Consider the following 27,161-nt stretch of genomic DNA (forward strand, 5'->3'; position numbering starts at 1 on the left):
AAATTGAACTACCAAATTTTTAATAACGACAGATATTAAAAAAGTGCCAAAATTAGAAATACATTGAATTTTTCAGAAGTCTAACATTCAGTGGCAGTGGGATTGTCAGTGTTTTGTCTGGCTGAAAGAAAGGCAGCTCAGATCTCAGATAAGTTTCATACTCCAAATATCCCATGCCGAGCATCAGTTCATTCTGTGTAAGCACTGTTTCCTTAGATGAATACTGCTCCTCTTCCCTACTTATTGTTTCAGCTTATGCCTGTTGCTTCTCACCCTGCCACCATACACCATTATGAAGAGCCTTGCTCTGTCTTCTTGATAACCACCTGTGGGTTCTGGGAGGCTGCTGTTAGGTTCCTCTGAAGCCATCTCTTCTCGAGACTGAACAAGGCCAGCTCCCTCAGCCTTTCTTCACAAGGCACGTGCTCCAGTCCTCATCAGCCTGGGGACCCTCCCCTGGACTTGCTGCAGTTTATAAGCCTCTTTCCTCTGTCAGGGGACCCAAAAATGGATGCAGGACTCTAGACAGAATTTCACAAGTGCTGAGGACAGGTGGACAATCATTCCCCTGGACCTCCTACATGTGCTTCTGTTGTTACACGTTGGGAGGTTTTTGGCCTGCTTTGCTGTCAGGACACAGTGCTGGCTTATGCCTAGCTTGCCAGCTACCAGCACCCATAGGTCCTTCTCAGCAGAGATGCTCCCCTGCCAGTCAAGTCCCAGCCTCTGTCATTATTCCAGAGATGATTCAGTGCTGTGACCACATGCAAAGCTCTGGTTCCTCCTGTTTGTTCCCAGGCTGCATGCATTTTTGTGCATACACTTGGGGTGAGTGTCCTTTCACCCTGTCTTATCATTCCTATGTTATTCCTACCAAAGTGCTGCTTTGGCTGTCCACCCCTGCCTACCACTTCCTCACTTAACTGTGGGTTGCAGTATCTGTCCCTTGATGTTACCAGTTTAGAGCTCTGCTCAACAGCTTGGCCACCCTACTGCTGGCAAAGATGCTTTTGTCCACTTTGTCAGTTGGATTTCATCGTTCCTCAGCAACCTTTGGAGATTTTGTGGTCACAAGAGGCAAATCCCTGCCAATGACATCAGTTGTGTAACCAAGTATTTACCTCCAGGATATACCCACTCCTAGACCAGCCTTTCTCTTTCAGCAGCAGGATGAAGGAGACACCAGATAGGTTGTATGCCCCTCACACTTATCCCCAAAGTAGTCGGTCTTGATACGGTCAACATTTTCCCTGGCAGTGCCGTGTGGACAGACAGCAGAGGGTAACAGTCCAAAGACTAGACAAGCCTTGGCAGTGTCTCTACAACTTCTTGGATCTGAGTACCTGGCAAGCAGCAAACTTCCCTAGACAGCAAGTTGGCTGATGGGCCATCCATCTCCCTGAGAAGGGAACCTCTCTCTGACATCACTTGCCACCTCTTCTTGGAGCTGATACAGCTGAGGCTCAGCTGTGATGTCTCTCCAGACAGAATTTTCTCCCAATCATCTGCTGCCAGGGCACTGAACCTGTTCTGCAGTGGCAGATCTGCAGGGGAGGAGGAACCTGCCTCATGTTGCAAGAAGTCACAAAACTCCAACCTTCCCCAGCATGGGACTCTCCATTTGACATTGCATCAAGGACAGGCTCTGGCTGTTCCTCTGCCTTCTTTTCAGGCTTTTGCCTCTGTGGGGTCTCTGTGAACATCCTGTCAATCCCATGAACATTTTTTTGTCATTTTCCCTGATGCTGTGCACTCTGTTGACCTCCTCCCTCAGCTCCTACAAATCTGCCACCAGTGCACACCTCCTGCAGGCAAGGAGCTCATCTCCCCTGACTGCAGCCCCAGCGAGAGGCCCTGGGTGCTCTCAGCAGTCCCAGACCTGGAAAGCTGCCTGTTCCCTCCTCAGCTCTGTCTGAAACAAGGCTTTTGCTGTACCCAGAATAGCTGCTCTGGTGAGTGCCAGAAACTCTGCCCTGCTCCACGTCACCACCATGGTTGAGCACTTGCACACTGCCTTCATCAGGGTTTCCAGCCCCCTCCCATGCACCTGTGCTCCAAGGCCTGCACTTCTATTACTTGCTCTCTATCACCAGCTGAATGAATGCTTGACACTCCCTTACCAGGTGTCAGCTCAAGGCAAAAGGTCAAAGCACCTTCTTTTTTTCAGGAGTAGCTGAAAGAGGTCATTCAAAACCGCTAGAATTTTTGAGAAGTAAAAACCTCTGCTAGCTCCCCTTCTGCAGCAACAGCAGGCACTCCCCTCCAAGCTTTCTAGAAGAGCAATTCTCTCTCTGCCTTACCACTGTACATGTTATCTTGCTTTGTGATTCTTTTTTTAGGTGAAATTTTTCTTTTGCCTAGGTTTTAGGGTCTAAACACAGATTCTCTGATCTTTGTTTCTTTCTACTTGAAAGGAAACCTACTGGGTGACAAAAACATCCACTATAAAATTTAGAGTACAGTCCATTTGTGGTTAATGTAGGCCCAGCAGGATTTTCACCACCACCTATTTATCCCACTGCATATTCTTTTGATGTGGCTTTCACTGCAAACTGATATTTCCTGGAAGGAGAAATACCTTTTTGAAATTGAATTAAAAGGCATTAAAAGTATACATTTAAAAAGACAGTTATGCCAATTCTGTAGAAAACTAACAGTTAAAAGACAGGGAAAAATTAAACTTAGTTTTTTTAAGTTACACAGCTGTATTACTGAAGGAAAAACAGTGACAGAGGTTCTCAGTAAAGCATAGCAGCAGTACAGCACTTCAAGACTTTCACCAAAGAACCCCTAAACCTGGCTATTTTCATCTTTGTTTCAGTGTTTCACTATCATAGCAAAACTCTGAAACAGACGGAAGGGATGTGGGGGAAGTAGGAAGGAGGCCTCAGAAATTTAGCTTAAATTGCAAATTCCTTTCTAAATACGAAGAGCTAATTCCATAAAATAAGCACATGTTTTTATGTATCATGAATTACATGGAATGAGAAGTAGTAGTTCATTTCAGGAAACACACTTCACAGAAATGAGTGTAATTACAGGTAAGCACAACAGCATCAACAACCAGGCAAGCAGGCAAAACTAAGGGTCTCAGTGAAAAACCGGACACTCCACCAGAATGGACTTAAACCAGTATGAAAGCACTGAAAACCACACATTCAGAGTCTGGAAAACAAATGTAAGCAAATGAAAATACAATTTTCTATGATCTCATTAGGAAAAAAATGTAAAAATAAATTAGCCATTGTTAGCCGAAGTAATGCCTGAAATATTAGAACAGGGACAAAAACATTAATTAATGTACTGCCACAGAAAAGTGACTGTAGTGAGATTTAATCCAAGATTAAATAACTAAGTTAAGTATCTAGCACCCAATGCCTCTTCAGAGATACTAAAAGTACTTTGATAAAGTCATGCATATTGTTTTAGATGGATGAATTTGAGACTTTGGTCTGGAAACCATGTTAGATGCATTAGGAAACTTGGTTTCCAATGAATTCTACCCAGATCCTGAGAAAGCAAAATGTTAAAGAAATATTTTATATTAAGATGAAAAAAAAAAGGAAAATAAGGAAAGTCAATAAAATAATGATAAAGTCGTAAGTATGACATATTAAAAGTAGTGTGTTCCATTAGGGTGAACTAAACAGTAGTGAAACTGCAGCTGGGATGGGATTGTGATAACAAAGTGGTAAATAGGTCTCAGAAAATTAAGAAAATCAAATGTGTGATCACATATCTTTTCAGCAATGATGTATAGGCCTGATTTGAAAAAAAAAAAAGCATGAAATATATCAGGTAATATATCCCATATCTGAGGATAGCAATAAGCTCTGGATCCTAGAGAAATTATTAGGATGAACGTTAAAATAAAAGTCATGGAAGTTTGTTTTCAACTAATCGGAGGCCATGACCTAAAGTGCTCTGCTGGGCATAAAAATGTGTAAAGTTTCATTAAATAGCGTTCAGGACTTCATGAATAAAATAGTATAACATGGCATAATGGTCAATAATACTTATTTTGGCACAAAAGGTGAACTTAAAAAGTAAAATAATGTTAGTGTATGCTATTCTCTTTCAAGAGGATTCCTCACTGTCGTGGTTTAACCCCAGCCAGCAGCTAAGCACCACGCAGCCACTCACTCACTCCCCCCCCGGCCACCCAGTGGGATGGGGGAGAAAATCAGGAAAAGAAGTAAAACTCGGGGGTTGAGATAAGAACGGTTGAATAGAATATAAAAAGAAGAAACTAATAATGATAATGATAACACTAATAAAGTGACAGCAGTAATGATAAAACGATTGGAATGTACAAATGATGCACAGTGCAATTGCTCACCACCCCACGGATCAATGCCCAGTTAGTCCCAGAGCGGCCATCCCCCCGCCCCCACTCCCTCCAGTTTATATACTGGATATGATGTCACATGGTATGGAATACCCCATTGGCCACTTTGGGTCAGCTGTCCTAGCTGTGTCCTGTGCCAACTTCTTGTGCCCCTCCAGCTTTCTCGCTGGCTGGGCATGAGAAGCTGAAAAATCCTTGACTTTAGTCTAAACACTACTGAGCAACAACTGAAAACATCAGTGTGTTATCAACATTCTTCTCATATGAAGTCAAAAACATAGCACTGTACCAGCTACTAGGAAGACAATTAACTCTATCCCAGCTGAAACCAGGACACTCATGAAATGATATTAGGGGATCATGTTGATAAACCACTTTTCAGAGCAAACATTTACTTAAAATACAGTGGAAAAAATACCCTTTATACTCAACTGTCAGAAAATTTTGCAGTTGTTGAATACATTCATGAAACATTTGAAAAATAATAATCTTGATAAATACTTTTCTTACAAAACCTCAATGGAACTCATTTTACGTAGTAAATTTGCTAAAATTGCCCTTTCCTTAAGTATTAAAACAGAATATTTATTTTCACCCATTCTGTGGTATTTTAGTGGACAAAATCAGAAGTGCTTAGTTGTGAGTATCCAGCATGATTTTTATATATTATTCCCTTTTTAAATTACGGCCATTTAATAATGACTCATGTAGAAAAGTACATGGTCCATTTATTGTATGAAATACTTCATTGCAGAGGAAGAAGCAATGTCATAGAAAGAAATTAACAGATACAATAAGACCAGCAAGTCAGAGAGGCTGGAACTGCAGTTTTAATTTTCAGTGTTCTCAATACAAGTAAACAGGTTTTCAAAGCAGTAGCTAGATCATTTAAAATGGCTTGATTTTTCCAATGTCTTGAAGCAAGATTTTATGAGAAATCAAGCTTTCTAAACAACATATAACACTGAGAATATAGTTATTTAAGAAGGTTATGGAATCTCATAATATCAATTACCTCTTAAGAAGACTTTAATTTTCTTAATTCAAATCATTATTAGGTAATAACAGTCTTTTCAAAATCGTACTGAAATGTGTTTGCAGCTGAGCTGAACTCAAAAAGGTTTACAGAGATTCATAAGTTTATAAATCAAAAAGTTTGAGATGTTTAAATGGACTTGATTTTAATTTAGACTCATCTGAAAAGTTACATGTAAGGTCAGCAGAAAATCAAAGATAGGAGGCATAAAGGGTAAGGTCCGGGATAAATTGTACTCATGACATCTCTTACAGTTAAAATCACTAAAGCAAAATAAAAATACATATGTCTTCAAAGACAATATTTTTTTTCTCATGAGGTACTCTCATTACAAGGTAATGGCTCAGTCAGTCTTTCACGCAGCTACCCCTACACATTCAAACAGAAATGGTTCTAGGCCTAATGAGATTGAATCTAGACTAAAATTCTCCTTTTACAAAATACATATTTTCTAATGTGTCTAGACAAAAAAAAAAAAAAAAAAAAAAGATTTGCAAATCACACAAATGAGGGAAAAGGTTCATATATTTAATAATCTAAATTCAGTGTTGTTAAAAAGCGAGACTAAAGCCATTGGGATAGAAAACAAAAAATGACAATACCGTTTTTGTTTTAAATCTGGATTCTTCATAGTTGGACTATATCAGATATCTAACTCGGCTATTATTTTTAATAGGTTTTTATCTCACTATAGGAAGAAAGTCTCTCTGAAAGGAGACACTAGCAAACTTCATTTTTGTAACAACTCATTCCATTACTTTTCAGAGTATGAAAGTATGCAAAATTCATGGAAATGGTATTGTAAAAGTAGAAATCAGGTTCTCAAATTAGAAGACATGTACCAAAACCAAATTCTGAAAATTAAAGAGAAGTAAGACAAGGCAAACAAAATGACTTGCCATTACTGTGAACCTACCTGTACTTTTATCAGTGTGTCAGAATGAAGTGTTTAGAAACAACAAGGAAAAAAAAAAAGCATAAATGTGAGGTTTATATTATTGCTTCATGGTTACTAAAGAAAAATTTTTTTGCAAACCCCCATGTTGGTAATAATTGGGAAATTCTCTTTGCACTGCTTCATATATAAGTATGTAGTATATGGAATTACAATATTTCCCAGCCAGGGTGTTCCAGAATTTATGTTCTATGCTGGAATTTGTTGACTCAGGCATGATTTACCACTCTGTTTAATAGTTATAGATTAGTACACATAAAATCTACTCTGTATTGCTACTCAGGTATTTCCATTATTGATATCTGATAGAAAGTGAGGTATAGTCATTTATCAACTGTATGTTTTACTCTAAAACATAAAATGACAGTGTCTTCTATGTGTTTTCTAAGTAATAGAATGCATTAAGAGCCACCACTGGATCAATTTCTAAATCATGGAGTGCTGCAATAGCCACAACCTTCTTAAACCCGGGGCTTTTAAGCTGCTTAATGAATTCAGAACATAAGGAGATAAGGGTTCAGAAGGCACTCTCCATGGCTGACTTCAAAAAAACTCACCATGTGTCACCCTCTCACCTAGACCCTTTGTATCAGCTGATGATGTGGGTAGATGAAACAAAGACTCCTACCACAACATTCTGTCATTTTGATTGGGTAAGGGCTAAAGTACTGCTAGGTAGAAACCGTCTCCTGTCATACATTGTGGTGTAAAGTGTTCAGTTACTGATACTTTCATCATTTCCTCTCTTGCATATTCTCATATGACAGTTGCTGTCTAAGAATAGAGACTATATATATCAGGCTGCACAGTGTATTTCCTAATAACTGGTTAGTAGGAACAAATATATTTATACGCTGGACTCTATCAATCCTATCTGTAATCTATCTGGATTCTATGAATCTTTCTCAATACTTCATAGTCACAGTTTTTTGAATAGGGTTACCCAAGCAGGTCATTGTTAATACTTGTGGAGTATTTGGCCTTTAAAAGCTCACTTCTTGTTAAATACATGAGACATTTATAAATATAGGAAGTTGTGAGGGACCAAGAAACTGTGAGAGACAGGCAACCATTTTGTCTCAGAGAACCAAGCAGGTAGCTGCAAGCAGCTGAAACAGGACGTGCCCTGCGGAGGTGGGGTAGTGAACTGTTTCTGGGAGGCTTTCTAGTGGTTGTGCCTCAAAGAGGCTTTCTGGTAATCATCTTTCTGGGAAGTTTTCTAGCAGTTGCGCTTTGGACATTTTGTCACAGGTTCAGAGTTTTGCCATGGACCCTTACCATAGTAGTTGTGTAAACAAGTTAAATGGCATAAAGGGGCATCAGCGACCCCTTCCCACTCCCTCCTCAAGAACTTTCTAGAAAACCCCACAATGCATGCGCGAAGGGCTCTCAGATGAGGGTATAAAAGGGGGGGGAGACCAACCCCTAGGCACGTGCCTGCCACCTGAGGAATCTAGACAGCTACTACCGAGAGTCTTTCTTCGCTGGATCCAAGGGTGTTGATACTTACCTCTCCTTTTTTATCTTTCTTCTCTCTCCCTTATCTCTTCTCTTCCTCCTACCTTGTTGTTAGGAATATTTTGCTATGGCTATTAGGTGCCAAGTTTTTTACTCAAAATATCTGCTACGCCAAATTTGGCCACACTTGTGTTACAAGTCAGCATTTAGGAGCCATTGTGAATCCTGCCCTGGGATTCGCCGAGTGAAACAGGGTGTTGAAATTTTTCCTGTCCCTCCTGAGTCATTGTCGTGACTCCTGTGTGCAGCAATGGACTATCTAAAAGATCACCTCCCCTGAGCCCACCGAGTGGGACGGGACAGAATTGAATTATAAATTATATAATGTGCATAAACCCCTAATGTTTTCATATGGTGATTTTTACTGTTAGTATTTTCCAATAAGTTTCAAGAATTTAGTTTTATGTGAAAGCACCTTCATCCGTCTCACAGATATTGGCACATAATACCTTTGCTCGGCTTATTTGGCAACTACTGCAAGCATCCTTGTGCTGAAAAGTTTTTTGATATCTGGCAGTACAGAATGCATAGATAACAGTTCCTTGTCTGGCACATAAACAGCAAAAGTTTCTTGTTTAGATGCCTCTGGTGCAGTACTCACCTAATTAACAGACACAAACAGCTGGATACACCCACATTTAAACAGGGAAAGCAGTTGATCTGTTATACATGTAAAGTATAAGATGCTTTCCTGTTTTCTTGAAACACAAAAGTGGAAAGATATAAAAAATAAGAATCACACATTTAGAGCTTTTATAAAATTGATGTGACTACATATAATATTTTAGTCACAGCACATAATACCTTTATACTGCCTGTACATATTATCAATCAGAAAAGTAATTCAAATTATTGCAATGTATGCACTATGTTTCTGTGTCATAACTATCTAGTTATCTTCTTTTTAAAAAATCTGTAATTATAACTCAATATTATGCTGAAAAATTCTTAGTATCTTAAGATATATTTAGATATTTTAAAATGCCTAGAAAGAGGTATTTTTAATCTGTTCTGATACCTGCATACAATTCAAAATAGGAATTTTCCACCTAATTCCGCCCTCAAAGTTATAACTTCCAGTTGAGTTTAAATGTATCTTTCACAAAAACATCAAAAGCAACATTTTGCATTCTTACTATCTAAAATTAATGGAAGCTTTGGAAGCTGCCTCTAAGGAAAAAATATTCTTCCTTCTTTTTTGGTCCAGTTTAACCCTATTAAATAAATCTTCTGATGCTGGCTTTTATTCATGATAGAAAAAATCTAGTGTCACTCCAATTAAGTTGATCTAAATTGGACTATGTTTGTGAAGGGATGAAAAATAGTCTCACTTTTAACATATCTTAAATAACAGTAGAAGGTCTTTGTCTCCTGTCTATTGAAGGTTTTCAATAAAATTGGGTTTAAAATAGGTCTATCTCCATCAGCTTTAGTGCAGTTGTCTGCAGAGAAGTTAACCTAACTGAACTCAGTGTAGGATTAAACATCAAGTGAAGATTAAGGATGTGAATATATGCTTTGTAGGATGAAATTCGAATGGGGAACGATTAAGGTCCCACATGTTTGAGTATTTATTTCTTAAAAATGAGTAGGAAGAAGAAGTGCCAGTAACCCCATCCATGCGGAATTACCCAACCAAACGTGAAACTTTCAATTCTGACCTTACAGTAAGGTCAATTTTCATTTTACAAAGATACAGCTGCACAGGGCCAAAGCCATTTTTTTCACCTTTGTACTTTAACATACATGACCTTTTCACAAGACTGTACAGAGGAATCACTATAATTCCAAAGATTAATTTACCCAAGAGTTTTTATGACTGCTCAGGGCACAAGGCAACTGGTAGGTCCTAAAATCTGAAATATTGTAATTAAAAATATATTTAAACCCCCCTAATCATTAAAAAGCCAAATTTATTTTTGTGGAAGAAATGCATTACATGAATAATACCATCATTTTTCACACAGCAGATAGCTAAGAAAGAATGTTCAACAATGGACAGCAGATATATTGTACATTGCTTCTTTGCAATAAGACAGAAGAACCTCAGAAATAAAATTCCTGAAATATAACACAGAGCTTTGTCTTTTTATCCATCAGAGGAGAATTAATACCCCAGAGGAGTTTGCCAAGTTTCTTACCAAAAATGTCGATACAATTTATGCTTTCATGACCAAATTCTTTCAATTACATGAGGACTACCTGGAACCTCAGCAACCTTTCCAGTGGACTATTCCAATTTCATGCTTTTTATGCCAGTAGATGACAGGTTTTTGTTGAAATTGATCTCTTTTATGAGGTTCATAACGTACTTTTCAAATTACTGTGCAACTTCAGATTTTCTTCTTTTCTCAAAAGGTCTTAAGAAAGGTTAATAACATCAACAATATAGTCTTGGTTAAAGTACTACTACTTAAATGAATAGCTTTCACTAAATTTCATTTGGGTCTTAAATTAGCAATTGGCAAGGCCGGATTCTGTCAGCCTTACTTTTCTGGTTATTTTCTTACATGGGCAGTGATTCCAATGATTTTTTAGAAACATCTCAAGAAACAAGATGCTTCTTCACTGTAAATAAGCCTGGCAGAATTTGACCTCCAAAACTCTGAACAACTGCATTTCTAAATGATCAGAACCTCTCAATATCTAACCATAAAAAAAGAAAGAGTATATTCTGGCCTACTGGCCCAATAAAATGGTCTGAAAAGATCAGTTCAGATTCAGTTTTTCAGTGAATTTTTTAATGCTTTCCCAGCAGGTTACCCTTTCTTTCATTTACACATTTTGAATAAAGACTTTACACTAGTGTTATTTTCATGAGAGGATTCTCTTGTCATCATCTGTAGTAATTTATTTGGTAAATTATCTGGTGCTATCAGTTAGACTGCTGCTCGTCCTTCAGCTAATGTACTTTAAATCTAGTTTGAATTTTTCTACACTATAGCTGCAGTCACTACAGATGTATTTCAGGCACTTTAACATTCTTTTAAATTCTATAGACATACCTATGCTCACACTTCCAAATAAAATTTGTTCGTTTATAAAACTTTGTTTAATACCTTCACAGGTAGAATGAATGTAATTTTTTTAACTGCAATAAAGTTTCTGAAAAGCAGAATCTTCGTCAATACCAATTGGAAGCAAGCTAGTAGTCAAATCTATTTAGAACTCTCTTTTAAGCTGCTTCAAACATTGCCAACCTTTAGCACTTGTGCTGGATTTTTTTCATGACTGGTGTTGGCCTAGGGTGTGTGTTTTGGGAAAGCTTCAGTGAAAATTTTTCAACTATGTTTGACATGTGAGTCAAGGAAAAATGCATCGTTTGGCCAATGTAATAAAGTTGGCAATCTTTTCTTTGTATAACTGCAATGCCTCCAAGTTTTGGAGCAGGAAGTTAACATTTGGCATGGTAGGTTCTATATTATATAACTTCCTTCTTTCACCTTCATGAACTTGACCAAAATATGGCCAAATTATAAGAACTCAAAATATTGAAGATTGTACAGTCATGCGTTATGATGTCATTGATTTTATCTACTGATGTGCCTACAAAATCATTTAGTATGTCCAAGCTTCTCACAGATCATGGCACTTACTAAGATGTCATTTACTAAACTGTGCTTCCATTTTCTTCAAAATGCAATTGAGTATGCTCCAGCCCTAAGCTGAAAGTGCTAAGAATCTGATTTGTATTTAAGAGGTATTTAAATGCCCTGGGTTGGAAAAGGGCACAAGAACTGAGTCTGTGACACCTAATTAGCCTCTCTTCTTAATGATGCAAAGGAAAATTCATAGTGATACAGAGGAGACAAACAGACAAGTAGAAGACAGAATTTTGGACATGAATCAGCTAAGAGAGAATGTGAGAATGAGAAACAAGATCTGTTAAAGCAAGAAGATGGGATTAGGAAAAAAGGAGGGACATGTTGGGCAAGAAAACTGAAACATGAGCTTCTGGGAGAAAGAGCACAAACTGGAAAAAGCACAAAGTCTAGACATAGAGGAGTATAGGGCATATTCTAAGAATGCCTGGATGAGGGGAAAGGAACTATGAATACAGGAATGCACTCATGGTAGTGCCTAAACCAGCAGGAGAAGGCAAGTGATCATCCCCCTGTACTTGGCACTACTGAGGCTGCACCTCGAATATACTGTGTTCAGTTTTGGGCCCCTCTCTACAAGAAAGACATTGAGGTGCTGGAGCGTGTCCAGAGAAGGGCAATGAAGCTGGTGAACGGTCTAGAGAACAAGTCTTATGAGGAGCAGCTGAGGGAACTGGGGTGGTTTAGTCTGGAGAAAAGGAGGCTGAGGGGAGACCTTATCGCTCTCTACAGCTACCTGAAAGGAGGTTGTGGCAAGTTGGGTGTCGATCTCTTCTACCAAGTAACAAGTGATAGAACAAGAGGAAATGGCCTCAAGTTGCGCCAGGGGAGGTTTAGGTTGGATATTAGGAGAAATTTCTTCACCAAAAAGGTTGTCAAGCATTGGAACAGGTTGCCTAGGTGGAGTCACCACCCCTGAGGGCATTTAAAAGAGGTGCAGATGTGGCACTTAGGGATATGGTTTAGTGCTCAACTTGGCAGTATTAGGTTAATGGTTGGACTTGGTGGTCTTAAAGGTCTTTTCCAACCTAGACGTTTCTATGATTCTATGATTCTAAACTTTCAACTAAGACGTAGAAAGGGATCTTCTGTTAGTTCATAGAAGCCGTAGGGATCTGGACACCTGCCTTTAAAGTCACAAATTGCTATTTATCATTCTATTGCCTCTTTAATGATTTTTTTTCATTCTGTGAGAAATGGAAGTGGCACTATACCAGCAGGTTATCAGATACATCAATGGTTTCAAATCATCCCATCTGGGAAGAAGCTTATACAGAATGGCTTCTCTCATGGTTGGATTGTCTACTTTCCAGATCATGATGATATGCTTTAGCTAATTACAGAATCTCTTTGATGCTTTGCACTTTCCTTTATTAGTTACCCAACAGATGTTCAGTTCATTGTAATCCTGCTTGAGCAAATTATCTTGTTGTCCTGAGATCTTTAATACTTGGCCCAGTATTTTTTTGGATTTGTTTTCCTTTTGCTCTCTTCAGTCCTCAGGGTCTGTAGCAGATGTTTATTATAGTTTCTCTTTTGTCTTCACTATTATTCTGTCTGTACATGGAATATTTTGCTGACATTTCATACTTCTGGAACTTTTGAAGAATGGTGGCTGAAAAACGTTGGGAAGAGGGATCTGGGAAGAAGTAGTCATTAGCATCTGCACAGTTAGTGGAGACTACAAAAGACAAACAAACTGCCCCAAAGAGAAAGAAAATACTAATTCCTTCAGCTTAGAAATACTATTTCCTTCAGCTTAGAAGGCATCACTGGCATATTTTCCTTACCACGCGTTTTCTTTTTACTGCTCAAAAATAACCTATTTTTGAAGTTTATTTTAAACCTGATTCTTCTGTATTTATTCTTATCAACTACTAACCAATAGTAACATGCCCATAGCAACTATTAAGCTATGGGAATGGTATCTGTGAAACTGCATACCTACTGCTCAATAAATGAAAAGGTCTCACAGGTAATTCTCTTGAATATACCAAAACTCACTTGTAGTTTGAATAACTATAACAAGACTTTCTTTACTGGGTCATCTTCAGTCCTTAGAAACCAGCTTTCCTTAATCTAGGCCCCTAAAAAAATCTAATTGTATTATAACAATTTTATTGACAAACTTAACCAAGTAATGTGATGCTTCATTCTCTTGTTGCTAACAGATCTTCCAGGAGACACCTCAGTCTGCAACGAATCTTGTAACAAAAAAGGAGGCACAGCAGTATCTTCCATTGAAACACTTGTTCTAGCAATAAGAACACCCTTCCTTCCCTTTTCTCTGGGCACCCACCACCCGAAGCTCAGTCTTACTGCAGTCTCTGAGGTTTTGATTGAGAAAGCACAGTTTGACCTTCAGGTGGTCCCCATAATAGAGAGTATGAATACAACATTCTTGTGTGGGTCTTCTGGCACACTTCAAATCAAAACTCAAAAGGGATTTTCAAAAGAACGTAATGATGTTGAGCACATATGTTGAACTAACTACTTCTGTTCTTTCTTCAGTCCATAGACCCCTTTCATCAAAGGTATGAAGACAATATTCTTAATCGTGTAATTAAATGAGAATAGCAGATTGACAACCTTTTAATTTAACTTCTTTCATTTCTCATTCCTAAACCAAGCAACCTTAGCTGTCATGCAAAAGTTTTCTTGTATTACAAATGCAAATTTTGCTGCACCCAGTCCATCAGTGTGGATATATTGTATAAAATGATCCAAATTCAAAATGCGATCCTCATTTCAGAATTGTACATCTAGACTTCGGAATGCCTTAGACATTTCATAGTATCTGAAGAAGAGTGCAATATATTCTTTACACACCCAGATACCTATGCTGGTCAGAAAACATGTGGTCATGTTCTTGGTTAATCTCTATTTTTTCTTAACCTCTCAGAACTGCTGTACTTCTTTAAAGGAGAAAGACGAGCATGCCTGTTAAAATCATTGTTTATTATTCTGCTTTATCTTTAGAGGGGTCAGAGGTACAGTAGTGAAAACATAATCCTTAGTCCATCATGTTGATGTACCATTAAGAAACTGACAGGCTATTTTCACCATGACTAGCTCTTCAGTATTTTGTCTGTTTTTTTGTAATTTTTCAAAAGGAAACCTAAATTGCACCTTCAAGAATGATGTAAGTATTTTGGCCATACCTCCACAGTGCAACAGAACAAGGTTCAGAGGTTCCCAAAAAAAGCATACACCTGGACTGGGAAGACAGCCCAGCAGTGTATGACCTTACTACCTTGACAGTATAACCAAGTTTGTGCAACCTCCTCTGTGTGATAATAAACCTTACTAGCTCATACGGAGAAATTCTAGTTGTTCCTGCACCCACAGTTTATGTATGCTTTTAAAAACTACAGGACATTCAGTGACATCCAGGCTCTTTAGTACACAGTGTAGCTATGAAAACACGGCTTTGGTTTCTGCATCACTAATGGGTGATTTATGTCATGTAACAGTAGCTATTTAAAAGTTAGTCCTTTCACTTAGAGGTACTTAAAATCAGCAGAAGAAGGGAGATAGGCACGTCACAAGGGAAATTAATCCCATTTATCAATCATTTTCAAGATGGGTGATTATGTAGCTGCCTGTTTCTCTTGACTTGTCACTAGATGACAATTTATTCTAGTCACCTACCTTCTAAATGGCTGGTTAGGTTAAATGCATCATCCCACCCATAAACCCTACTGAAAACCTGAAATGTAGCAGGCTGACTCTGTACATACTGAGAAATGGTTAAGCGTGGCAATTTCTGTACTTATTATTTTTTCTAAACCAGTCTTTTTAAATGGTATCTCTCTTTACTCTCCTAGGAAAATCTATGCAAAGAAACTACAGTAAATACTGGTTTTGATGAACAAGCTTTTCCACTGCAAAGACAAAAATAAGTAGGAGCATATTTCACTCCTTGAAAAGGTTAGCAAACTGTTTTGTAAAGTGGTTTCCTTGGGGCTCTCCAAAACAACTGGGCCAGTTCTATGCAGAACCAATGCACAGAAGATATAAGGGGACCAGAGTCTTTTGAACCAGCAGCTGTGCTACCTGCGGCTCTCCATAACAAGCAGACCAATTCCATGTGGAAACAGAATGAGCACAAGATATAAAAAGATCAAAATTGTTTGAACCAGCAGCTGTGCTACCTGCAGCAGTTAATCTTTCCTGGCAATCTGTTAGAGACACACATTCCTCAGGCTAAGAGGACTAAGAGGCTTTTGCTGACTGCTGTTCCTCTGAGACAAGCCAAGTCCAGTTCTCCCTTCAAATTACTGGAACACTTAAATTGTGGACTCATATATATTGGGGGAAAAAAGTCACTTTCATTTGCTTTGTTGGAAAGGACATTTCTGATCAGTTGCTTTGAATAAGAGCATATTGGCAGCTCATTTCTTAACCCCATTTTAGTTTAACTAGATGCCAAAATCTTCTACTATGAAGAAGTTGACATCACATAAGTTAAAATGTATATAATAATAATGTCAGGCATGGGCATAAAAGTATATTCTCATATGGACCCAAAGTCTGCAGTGAAGACAAAATACATTTTTGTACTATTATCAATTAAAACTGAAGTTTATTTTCCCTTTAAAATATTGCTAGTTTTTTCTCTTTGAAGAACTGTTTCTCTGTTACTCTTGTTGAACAAATAATTTTAATAAAACAGTACTTTGGCCCTTCAATACCTGCCCTCTTCCCTTCTAAGACTTGTATTCCTAAGTATATTCTCTCTCAGACTGTAAGGGGCATCTTTTACATTACGGATAATGATCTAATACCTCAGAACAGTTTCCATTGATAGCTTTGCTTTTTCACAGTTGCACTATTTTATCAAGTATTTTGTTAGTTAGGAAGGGAATATTTTGTATTTGATTTACATTCCAGAAGTTATTTGTTCAGTGGAGGTACGAAGTAGCTGTTTGGCCATACTTCTTTCAAAAGCTTTTGAGAAATGAAATAGGGAAAAAGATACCATTTTCCCCCCATGTTAAAAAGGTAAGATAATTTTGCATATGTAATTATCTAAACACACAAAAAACCCTCTAGGGCTTTGGGAGCAAACACAGAGTTACTTAATCTTCTCATCTATAGCCAGGCTTTCAGTCTTCAGTCAGCCCTCAAATGCACTGGGAAGCTCTGCTGCTTGCTTTTTATATTCCTCCTGACAGAGGTGGGGTAAATTAGTCAGCAAATGGTGTAACAGTGAGCAAAACACTTTTGTGTGCCAATGAAACATCCTGTCTGTGTTCTGCACCTACCTTTGTGCCTGATTCTGAACAAGTGTAAGAATGTACAGATGTCTACAGGCATCAGGGAGGACATGTATACTGTAAGATGTATGTCAGACTGCCTGAGCAGGTTTCCTGTAGTATGTGCAGGCAGGAAGGTGAAAAGAAAGGTAATTTGGGGTTTTCATAATAAAATATGTGAAAGCTGTTCTGGAAAAGTAATGTTTGGAAAGACTGAAAAGAAAGAGCATGTTCTATTCCAATGTTGGCATATTAATTTGCTTTCAAGTTAAAAAACAGTTTCTAAAGAAGAATCACCCTGAACTTTACACAAGGGTGCTGCCAACCAAACTTTGAAGACATAATGGCTCCTTCTGTAGTTCCTAAACAATGATTTTGAGTAGCATATCAAGTTAAATGGAAGTCTAATAATAATAAATTCTTTATTTCTGGTTACCTCTGTATCCCATGTTTCACTTTCTTCACACATCAATCTCAAAGGCCTTCCCAGTGCTACAAAAACAAACAACTTTACTGATGTAACACCAAAAAAACCCCCTTGTCCTAGATTCTCTTTTCATAACTTTGTAAATGGACATCTTCCATAATTTTTCAATCTTCAAAGAGTACACAGTTGTAGTAGCTAATATGTCTGTACAAGAGCTGTTAGAAAATTAATTTAAGATCTATATGTATATAATAAGGACTATTAGCAAATATATCTGTCTTTTTCTAATTACAGGTGAAAAAACCTCAGAAGTTACAAGCTAAAAGCCTGTCTAAGCTTTGTTCGAGGAAGGAACTTGATTAACGAAAAGAAGGCTTTCAACCCTTTCACCCTGATGAAATTTGTGTTCATTTTGGTCTTAACAGTGTTCTAAATTATTCTAGTCTAAATTAAAACTATTACACAGCCTGTATTTGCTGGAGCATGAGGTTCAGACATGCTCTATATACCGAAAAAAGCTAGAAAAAATGCTAAAGGTCTGTGCCATATGGAAGTATACCAAAGGCTGTTTCGGGTCATTTCTATCTCTTGTGATGAAAATAGAGATCTATGTTTGGTATTTAGAAGTTAAGTTCTATATGGACAATAACTTTATTATCAAAGGGCTTTGGGGATATTTTCACTGAGGTGGATTAAGGATAAAAATGGAAGCAAGTTATTCATAGGAATTCAAGAAAAAAACCATACATTTTCAGAACACCATCCAGTTCTCAAGAATTCAGATGAATTCTCATATCCTGTGAGAGCTCTTCTTCTTATGATTCATGGTACTGAGTATCTCAGATTCTTCATCTTCTTTCAGAAAACTGTGTCTCCCATTTCTCAGTGTACATTAACATTCCTTGCAAATACACTAAATCCACAGTAATGACCATTTAGGGAAACTGAATCCTTCTCAAAACTAACAAACTAACACGTACTAAAAAGATACTGTATAATTCATGTCTCAAATGAGTTTCAAAAAGAGTCATTAATGAACATACTTGTTCTTTATTGAGAAGAAACTGACGTTTTTATACCCAAGAACTCGGTTTAAAACTCCAAATTGTCACTGTCTTAGTCTCTTGAAGAAGTCAACTGTGAATGAAGTTTTACTAAATGCTTTAGGTATGTATTTCTTCTGGATATTGCATACTGTATTGGGGATTCCATACAGGGAAATGCTGAGTAATGTAGGATGCTTCAGTCTAAAGAAGAGATGACTGGGGCTTTAGGAGAGAGTGGGATGTGACAAACATCTGTAAAATATAAACTGTTAAAACCTTACTCATTCAGTGTCTCATCAGTACAAGAAGAAGAGATATTGAATGAAACATGGCAGATTCAAAACACAAATAAAACAAGTATGTGACTTTCATACAGCTTCTAGCTATGCAGTGGAATTCCACTTCAGAGCATACTGTGAATCATAAAACTTCAAATGTATTCAAAGGAAGATTAGAGGAAGGGAAGTTCATTGAGAGTTACTAAATACACAGGAAACATTAGGTCAGGAAGTCTCTGGCTAAGAAACGGTTACAGACTGGAACAATGTATTTCTCAAAAAGCGTAATTTCCTAATGAGAATAGCATCCTCACACCAGTGGATTATTAGTTCAACATAGAAGTGGTTTGTTGGAAAGTCCTAGTTTTATCATTTAGTTGCTAGGGGAGAGTTCTAAATTCTTCTCGCAAAAGTATCAGAACACATAATTGTAGAAGACTACAAACGTGACAAAAATATTTAGTAGCCCTGGCATTCAGTAAGTGTTCCCAACATAAGTAGAACGAGAAGGTCCTGGGTATCCCAGTGAACAACAGGCTGAACATGAGCCAGTTGTGTGGCATGGCAAAGGAGGACAAAAGTATCTTGGCCTGCATTAGGTAGAGCGTTCCCAGCAGCTCAAGGGAGACGACCCTTCCCCTCTGCTGAGCCCTGGTGAGACACATCTGGAGTACAGGGCCCAGATCTGGGCTCCCCAGTAAAAGAGACATGGATTTATGGCACTGAGCTCAGCAAAGGACCACGATTAAGGAACCGGAGAATCTGTCGTATGAGGAGAGGCTGAGAGAGCTGGGACTGTTTAGTCTGGAGAAGAGAAGGCTCAGAGTGATCTTACTAATGTGTATAAACACCCAATGGGAGGGAGCAAAGCAGATGGACTCAGACTCTTCTCAGCGGTGCCTGCTAACAGAACAGAAGGAAATGGGCAAAAATTGAAACAAAGGAAATTGCATCTGAACATAGGACAGCACTGTTTTTACTCTGAGCATGGTCAAACTTTGGAACAGGTTGTTCAGAGAGGTTGTGGAGTCTCGACCCCTGTACATATTCAAAACCCAACCCGACACAGTCCTAAGCAGCCTGTTCTAGCTGACCTTTATTTGAGCAGGGGGGGTTGGACTAAACAATCTCTAGAGGTACCTTTTAACCTCAAAAATTCCATGAATCTGAGGGTACAATCTATAAAAGCAAATCAGTGCTTAAGAAATTTCATTAAAACACACAGAGAAGATCCAAAGATCAAGAACAAACAAACACTTGATCAGCAGAGTTCTTTCGGCATTAGTGGTAGGACAGGTACCACCAGTTAGAAACTATTTTAGTTCCTATAGAACAGAAATCATAAATAAGGGCATCTGATTCCAGATATTAAAGCTGGAAAGAAAGTAAATAACAGCTGGGATCAACTGAGACAATTATGCTGAACTATTTTTTTTTTTTTTCCTTAGGGAAAGGAAATTACACAAAACTTACCCATGCAAACCAAAGAACAGGGAGAGAAATGAGAAAAATATACAGTTTTATTTTTAAGAAAATAATTTATCTACAGCTTGTGAGTGTATAAACCTGTTATATCTTGTACTTCATATAAATCCATAATATTCTGATGAAAAATGTCTTAATGCTTGCAGTCTTTTATGTAAGTCTGATTGTAATGATAATTAAAGATTCACAGATCTAATCAAGTCCCTCATTTCTGATGCAGGATCAAACCTTAGTTCTGTCCACAGGCAGCAAAAGGACTGTACTCGCTCTGACAGCTTTTTCCAGTCATAAATTTTTCTGTTTCCCAAATGCCAAGAATGCTCAATATGCTCAGTACATGATATTTTGCAAATTTACAAAGCTCTAATCTTTACGTTGTTGGATCAGACTTCAAACCAGCATTTAGATGAAATACTGAACAAACATTTTCTTTAAGAAAGCATAAGCATTTGTTGTGTGTACTCACTGTCCTGGGAATGGAGAGTGGTCTGTTTTGGAGTCAATTTGTGTTTTACATCTTCAATAAATAAATGTTATCAATGTAGCTTTGCAAGCTTAGCATGCTAAAAGAAAAGTTATGATTTCTTTACAACAAAGTAAGCACCAATACTCCAGAGGAAGCCCAAACTGAGAGTGTTTACTGAGCTCAGTGTTTTATTTTATTTAATCACAGAATTGCTGAGGTAGGAACCTCTGTAGGTCATCTTGTCCAACTGCTCTGCGCAAGCAGAGCCACCTAGAGCTGGTTGCCCAAGACCACATCCAGATGGCTTTTGAATATCTTCAAAGATGGAAACTCCACAACTTCCCTGGGCAATCTGTTCTGGTGCTTGACCGCCCTTGCAGTAAAAAGTTTTTTCTTATGTTTAATTGGAGTTTCCTGTAATTTACTGGAATTTCTTTACTATCTCCCATCAGGTATTTATACACATTGATAAGATTCCTCTGAGCCTTCTCTCCTCCAAGCTAAAGAAGCCCAGCTCTCTCAGTCTGTTCCCATATGTCAAATGCTTCAAGCTCTTAACCATCTTCATATCTGGAAGTATTATAGATTTGGTCTACATTTATACGTACTGAACTGAAGATGAAACAATTTTGCTCATGTTTCCCACATACTAAATAAATCTATTAATGTAGTAATTAAGTAATATAGCAGTGCTATCACTACCATCACTGTCACTGGACACATTACAAAGGCAGAGGGAACTTTCTCATTTCTTTGAAATAAGAGATAGAGCCATCTACTCTGAGAAGATCATTTCAGATCATTTATCTCAGGCTCACCAACCAGATAATTTCATCTAGACAAGAATTAGGTGTCTAAACAGTAATGGGGCTTGACATTTCAGACAGACTTCTTTTTCAGGGTTCCTAGTATTTAGTTCTATGCAGTTCTCTGCTCTGCTTGCTAGAAGAGCTAAGCACCATTGTTCTTGATCCTGTACTAACTCTCCTCACACACTGTGTATGGAATCCAATTTCTGCCATAAGCACCTGAATACTACCGTAGGGATGAGACATCCAGAAGCTAAATGCTACATTGGCCAACTAATAAATAATTAACTCATTTTGGTTGAGACTACTAACACCCTTAGAGTCTAAACTACCTGAAGAAAAAAGTGACCGATTTTTACTATAAAAATATGAACAGTTCACCAATAGGTAAATTTGTGGACAACAAACAAGTATATTTACAATAGTGCATGTTAGGGAAAAAAAACCAAACCATGAAATAGTTAAATGACATGTTACTTCCTAGAAGTATTGACTAAGAAAATCAATTTTATTTTTACTTGGGATGAATAAGAATGAATTTTATTTACAGTTCATATTCAATATTTTCAGGGAAAAAAATGCATTTTTTTGTACAAGTTTTTTATCAATCATTTTTCCTATATATTAGGAATGTATTTTATTAATCTGTTTGCAAAAGGCAATCATTTCAATAGGCAGAATATATTAAGCTCAAAAGAATAAGCTTTCTTCAGTATGAGAACAAAGCCTTCATCCTGACAGACTTAGAGATACTCACTAGAGATAGATGTATTTGCCTCAGCATTTTGTTTGACAAAAGCATGCTTCCTCCTTTGCTGTAGATTCACTTAAAATTTCAACACACAAAGTCTTTTATCTTTCAGCTACTTTTTTGTTTTCATTAGCTTTATATGTTCTTTATTTGGGGTGGAGAATGGGAAGCGAAACACAGTTATGGGATGAGACCCAACAATCAGCTAAGCTGGGTCTTACATTCTTTCAGATAATCTCTTTATCTCTCGCATACAGCAGCTACACTAGTCTCTGCTGCAGCTTTTACCTTGTGCTGAACAAGACACTTAAAGTTTTCAGACTCAATGGAACTTGCTGTGCAAGGAGGAGTGTCAGGTTTTTTTACAGAAACTTTTCAAGGTATAAAATGAGCAACTACTTTGAGGCATAACTGAACCACCAGCATTTAGGAAAAGCTATTCAAAATCTCTGTTTCAAAAAATTAATTCTAACTTTATTTTTCCCTTATTTCTTACTTCTGCCTGGGATTAGAGGTGAGAAAGCAGAATTACAAACAACGGGCAGGCAATATGATTTTTCCAATTTGTATAAAATAACAATGCACTAAAAATATTGTGAAATTAAAATTAGCTTTGTAAATATTTAAGATTGAATTCTGGAGCAATGATATCTAAATATATTTTTTTGAACTCTGAAAGACAGTGTATCCAATAATGGCTAGATCTATACTTTATATCTGCATTGAAGATTATCTATCATTGCTATGACTATGAATGGGCAAAAGGCAAAAAATTCCATACAGGAGAATATATGTTTGGTTCTTCAATGGCATTAACTTACCAAAAATTACAACCTGACTGGGAGTGAAAAAAAAAAGTGCTAGGAAAGTCACAATGGATATTAGGATCTTTTTTATCCACAGGATCATTGGTTGCTGGAATAAACTATAAAGTCAGATGAAGAGTGCAGGTCTTTCCAAAAGATTTGTCTCAGCCAAAGTATAAGTTACTGAGTTCAGTATAGGGAAATGCGAGCAAAATGCAATGATGTGATAAGTAAGGAAATAAAAAGGGAGAATTTATAGGGTATTTCTGTATTTCTGGCCTTTTAAGTTATAAATTTATTTTACCATAGGGTTGGAGAACAACAGATTAAAAAAAAGGAACACACATAATGGAAAGATTTCCAAAGGCTTTCAAAGCCTAATTTCTACTGATTTCAATAGTGGGATAAATAAAATCGTAAGTGATAGATACTCCAAGGAAAAGATTTTTGGATGTTTAAAAGATTAATTTAGTCAAAAATCTTATTTTAATGGTGTATGATTGAGTAGGTGGACAAAGTTATTTATCACTAAGAAATAATAATTATGTATTTAGTCTGAATAAACCTATGTGGTATTTTCTTAGTTATAAAAACCTAAAGACCACCAGCACAATGGTTGATATCAGTTGATATTCATATCTGTAGCTATAGAATATTCATATCCACGGCAATAAGATATTTTCTGTTCATGGGAGTAGACCTTAGTATGGACTCCCAGAAACAGTGTATGCAAAAGGCCTGACAACATGTGAGTGGGACCTGACCAGAAAGACTCAGATGTCTATGATGATAAAAGTCTCAGTCAGGAGGACTCAGTTAGGAGGCCTGTTAGTTCTATGCTCTTACAAGGAATAAAATTAAGATCTATTTAGTCTAGTCTACAAATAATAAAAAAAAAACCCCAAACAACAAAAAAAGAAAAAATTTATGACAAACTGTTATGGTCAAAGGGAGAAGTCATTATGACAATATGAAATACAACAATATATTGGCATATTCTCTTCTAGACAGTCCAAATCCACCAAAGCAAATCATATTCTATGATTCTATATGAATAATTAAAGCTCTTCAGTACCTGAGTTTATTTCCATCTTGCTCCTGCACCCCCAATTGCAGATACTCTCTTGCATATGATGCAGTAGTATAACCTTTTTTGGAAAAATTTTGACAATTTAGTAGAAGAGAGGAATCAGACTGAATTTAAATTAAACTCAGACTCCATGGAGAAGAAAAAGCCTGAGTGCAACAGATAGTAAAAAGCTGAGTTATTACTTTGAGTAATTTAATTTCTGAAGGGTACTGCTGTGTTTTAAGAATCCTTTAAAGTCCTTTTAAAAGGGATTTAAGAATTCCTCCATCATTTACTTGATTAACACACATTACTTCTTTAATTACTACCATTGAATTGCTACCCTTACTACTGAACTAAAGCCTATATTAGCATACTGTACATTATTATAATAAAATCATAATATACACTATTTCAAGAAATGGAGGTATTTTAATTCAGTCTTTTTAAAAATACTCATGTGGTTATGCTCATGCTCATTAAAAAAATTGATGTATTTAATTTACAAATAATTTCTCACACAAACATACACACAAAAAAAGGAAAACACAGTTACTTCAAAAGATGTTTTACCAAAAATCTTTACTATCCCACAGTTCTACAAGATGAAGTTGCACAATATGCCAGGCTCTTTCACATTTTTAGGTGTATCTATATCTTATTTCAATCATTGAAGTCAGACATTTAAGTCTTTTTCAGTTTTGGAATTCATAATGCCTCATAATCTATTCCTCAGTTTTTACGTCATTCTTATCATAAGCAAATACCCTACAGAAATGGGTAGTTTTCATTATGCAAGCTCTCAAGCTTTGTCTACACTAGAAACTCAATAACCTTGTGTATTGCCTGCAGTTATAGCCTGCAGTTGTTGAGTTAGACAAAGCAGAGGTATTTACCAGGGGGAAGGAGCTATGTTAACACAATAATTCAGAGTTACTTCTGAACAAAAATATGCCCTACCATTATTTTATCAGTAAAACCATGCGGACTTTCCAGGTTTTTCTACATAATATTCTATTTTATTTATAACTAACTTTTAACTTTGCAGAGTTTTGAAATCATATCCATGCCTGATTTTATGTGCTACAAAAAGTGTTGTTAAATATTGTCATAATAATAATGCAAGTGATAACTTAAATAGATTTTCAGTGTTCTCTGTGTGCTAATTAACTTGAAAACAAGGCATTAACCATGCTTTACTTGGCATTAACCAAGTTTTGACTGAAACACGGAAAATCTAATGAAATAGAAACTCTAGGTAATAGTTTAAAATACATGTATAATAGATTAAGCAAATAATTAAAAATACGCAAATAAAACATAACATGATTCTTGTAGATCTTAGATATAAGGTATTACTCCTCTGCTTTGAGATATAGCTATCCATATACAGATTTTAAGAAAAAAAAAAGCACTTGGGCCATAACTTTAGTTACCTCTCTTCTAGGTGTAAAATGTATATTCATTCATTTGCTCCTGTTTTGCCTTTCTTTTGCTGACAACATGTATCAATGGGACACATCTGCAGTGATAAAAGCCCATTAGCCACAAGAAGAGACAGATGGGAGAGATACAATTATAGTTAATTATGAAATAAATGCCACCTAGCTTGTCTAAGCACTGTTCACTTTTTAAATGAAAGTTTTGTATTAATCTCCAGTTTATAAAAATATTGAATTTTACTCTGAACTGCCAATACATCCCTGACATTTTCAATTCATCATGCTAACATGTGGTCTTCTCTAGATCTCTGTGAAAAAAGGCGGGGGGGGAGAAGATCTGATGTTTCCAAAAACAGTTCAAAGTTACGTGGCTGATGCTAATATAGCAGTGTTCTTTTGTACTTCTGGATTATTTTTTCCGAGCCATTTAATGTCAGCAAGAGGTTTCTTAGGGTAGAATAAAACTATTCTCATAATCATGTGAATGAATACACAAGTGCTGTCTCAGGTGTTATCCTTTCTTTTTTACAAGGTGAGACACATGAAGGAGTTGGGAGCATTATTAATCTTAGCAATAAAGCAAACAAGAATAAACCAGAGGATAACTGTGGAAAAAATGTCCAAGGAATCAACAAAGGAAATTAAGGCATCTGTGAAAAGAAAAGAACCCATATCCTATGAATGAGAAGTTTATTTTTGAAGGTAATTGTCTAACAGGAGGCATATGGCAGGAGTTTAAAGCTGAGCAAGAGCATAAAGTATGTGTTATGAGATTGGCAGTACCCATTATATGGGATGACACAACACATATAGTATGCAATATACGTTAAAGAAGCATCCATATGGTAAAACCATTTAAGTGTGCCCATTGCCTTTCTACTCACATAAAAACATTAACATCTTTTTCTTGTCATTTTTACCATCCATGATTTTCCTTATGATTGAGGATAATGAGTTCCGTATGATGTCTATTACAATTATCAGCCCAGAATACTCCAAAGATAGGTAAAACAATAACCTTGATGTTATTGCACATTGGGATGGTGAACCCATAGAACTAACTCTTATTCCTATTGACATAGCATCTGTTTAAAATCGAACTGCAGTAGAAGCAGAGAACAGTGGCTGAAGTTCAGAAAAACAGATGGTGTGTATAAATTTTGCCATGCCCCTAAGAAGTTTTAGAGATACAACAACAGGAATCCGTCATATGGCCAAATAAAGTGCCATTCACATTACCCCTGGATCAACAACATTGGTGATTCCTTTTCTTTTTGGAACAATTCCCACAGTTATCTAAATCACTATCAGACACTTTGCTGCAAGCACTTTAGCAATAATAATGGTATCTAATCTGGTTCTCAGCACAACGATTTAGGCAGGTTAACTTTCCTTTATTGTGTAAACTATTATCCTCCCAAATCATTTCTTGCAGCTGATGATGACTGATTTGTAAGGTATTATATAAACTGGAATAATATACTCTTGTCATATGCTGAAATCTTTATTAATAAACTTATAAAACAAGCAGTAGCTCAGCATCAGTAGCTTTCCATTTTGAAAGAGGCTATGTTGTTATATAAACCTAGAAGGGAGGATTTAATAGCAGGATGTGTTTGTAAATTGTACATTCCAGTGTCCTGATCCTAAAATGAGATATCATCTCCAAATATCTACAAAACCAAAACAGATTTCTTAAATCTGATCCACCTGTTATGGAACAGCTTCTTAAAAACTTAATGTGCAAATAGATGTTCTACTTGAATCTTTTTATACATTAAATGCTATGTACAAAAGAGTCTGCAGAATGTGGCTGCAGTGGTGAGCAGGTAATTTCAGTTTATTCTTATGAGAAAAACAGGTTG

This window comes from Aquila chrysaetos, chromosome 1 (genome assembly GCF_900496995.4).
Source record: "Aquila chrysaetos chrysaetos chromosome 1, bAquChr1.4, whole genome shotgun sequence".
NCBI lineage: Eukaryota > Metazoa > Chordata > Aves > Accipitriformes > Accipitridae > Aquila > Aquila chrysaetos.